This window comes from Rhinolophus sinicus, chromosome 17 (assembly GCF_057876585.1).
Source record: "Rhinolophus sinicus isolate RSI-liver-muscle chromosome 17, RSI-T2T, whole genome shotgun sequence".
Classification (NCBI taxonomy): Eukaryota; Metazoa; Chordata; class Mammalia; order Chiroptera; family Rhinolophidae; genus Rhinolophus; species Rhinolophus sinicus.
The window spans coordinates 202,586,854-202,589,081 of record NC_142517.1 but is presented as its reverse complement, the minus strand read 5'-3'; the positions used below and the strand labels follow the sequence as shown (position 1 = coordinate 202,589,081).

At 37.6% G+C, this 2,228-nt stretch overlaps 1 pseudogene; it reads right to left on the bottom strand.

Annotated features, from left to right (window-relative positions):
• Window positions 1-256: 256 nt before the first annotated feature.
• LOC109449895 (small ribosomal subunit protein eS4-like) lies at window positions 257-1,271 on the bottom strand (annotated as a pseudogene).
• Between the last annotated feature and the right edge of the window lie 957 nt (window positions 1,272-2,228).

Sequence of the window (2,228 nt, the reverse complement as noted above, 5' to 3'; positions counted from 1 at the left end):
TTGCCACAAGAAAAAAAAAATGAATTTATTAGAGAGATGATAGATAGATAGATAGCAAGTGATGGCAAGTAAGTCATTGAATATATGCATTTCTTCTGTCTCTTTCACTGGCAATTTTATCACTGAGGCTGACAAAGGGCCACTTTGAATGATAGCCGTATGTTACATTACTTGGACACCCTTTGTGTTTAAATCATGCTGCATTATCTTTAATTAAGTACACAAACCCTTCTGATCAAGTCACTTAGAAATTATTTCACCCACTGCTTTGTTTGGCCACCACACTATGTGTCTCTCTTCAGCAGTGAGGAGAAGAATACCTCTTTCTAGGGGAAGAAAATTCCATGATTTATTGCCTTTACCAACAACAAAAATATTGGCGAGCAGGGTGTAAAGTTGTTGCTGTTGGCATCTTTCACACAAACCACATCAAAAGAAGCAGGATGTGTCTCTGTGTTGGTGAACACACTAATTCTTCCCAGGTCAGCAGCTCCAATAACCACCCACAAGTTACCAGTAGCAGACTTGATGAAATCAGTAACCTTGTCAGTCTCCAAATCAATCTGAATGGTGTTCACCTTGACGAAGGGTCAGGGTAGCAGATGGTGTGAGTAACACCATTCCCCAGATGAAGGATTTCTTCGGACCCACAATGATTTTTTCCACGAGGCACAACTTGTACTTGGCCTTCTCAAGTGTAATACGATGAATGGCAAAGTAATGTATGGTGTCGTAGATTAGATGAAAATTCTCTCCGGTCTTGTCAATACTGATGACCTCCATAAAATCAGCAGGGTAGGTTATATCAGTTCAGGCCTTGCCATCAATCTTAGGGAACCACTGAGTGCATATCTTTACTTCCTCTACTGTCAGGACATACTTAAGAGTGTTTCTTAGGAAAGTGATGGGGTTAGATATTCTCTCAGCTCCTGGGAACTAGTAGATGGACGAGGAGCAAACACACCAGTAGTTTATCCCACATCGAATGCTTTGAACGGCTACCCACTTCAGATGCATCTTAGGACCACAAACCTTAGCCATACTTGTTTGTTTTTTGATAAAAGGACCATTCTAGCTCTTTTACATTTGATTTCCCAGTGACTAATTGACTTCCAAATCTTAACAATTTAATCTCCACCTGCTGTTGAGGCCAAAGATACAATTAAAAATACCCTGCTGATGCATATGATATTTATTGCTATTTAAAAAAAAAATATGAACACAACAGAAACTCTTAGCTAAATTATTTTTCAAAAAGAAACTTATTAAAAAGATACGAAGAAGGCTCTCAGAATCAAAGGGATAGCTAAAAATCAATTGGGCCTCAGAAAGGACAAGAGCTTGGATCTTACCCAAGATCAGGTAGCAGATATTAATAGCTAATCTCTTAAGGTCTTCAATTTTGAGAAGAATCAATTTCTCCGATTTATCTTCATCTCTGAGTTGCTTAGGGCAAGATTCAAACTGTCAGGGAAGGGAGTATAGTGAGCTGAGCTATTCGTAGCCCATTGCCTGGTTGGGCTCGTGGGCACGTTACTGGTAGTTCTTCAGCTCTGCATACACTGGAGGGAAAGTATTAATGCAGCTCTGGATGCTCGTTGGACCTATTTTAACTGCTCAATTTGCCATTTCATTGCCTTCTGATCTTCAGTCAGTTTACACTGGCCCAATAGAGTCCATTATTTAACCAAGATTGTTTTGATTATTTAATCTTATCACACACAGTGTTTCCCATATCTGTGTACTGAAAACCTACAAGAATTGAACCAGTTGCCAAATAAAATTAAAGTCTACTTGGAAAACTTTTTAGTGAAACTGTTTCTTGAGCGTCTATCACATGTAAACTAGGTATTGTATTTGCAAGTATAGACTTTTCAATTCAGCACATAAGTGCAGAATACAGATGACTTATTCAGGTAATAAATTGATCTATTCACAAATTGATAATAGTAAATAGGTGTGCCATATAGTCCATCATACTCTAGAGTTGAAACTTATTAAAGCCTTAATTTATCAGTAAAGTAGAATATACACTTTTACTGTAGTAGAGACTATATTCTGTATTTATGTGCTGAATTGAAAAGTCTATGCTTCCAAATACAATACCTAGTTTACATGTGCAGGTTGCTTAGAAAAACTACAAGCCAAATTCTTTGTCAAATAGTCATTGGAAGTTACAGGCTATTTGCCTACAATCTGAGGAAATATTGAATTGCCTTTATTCTTCA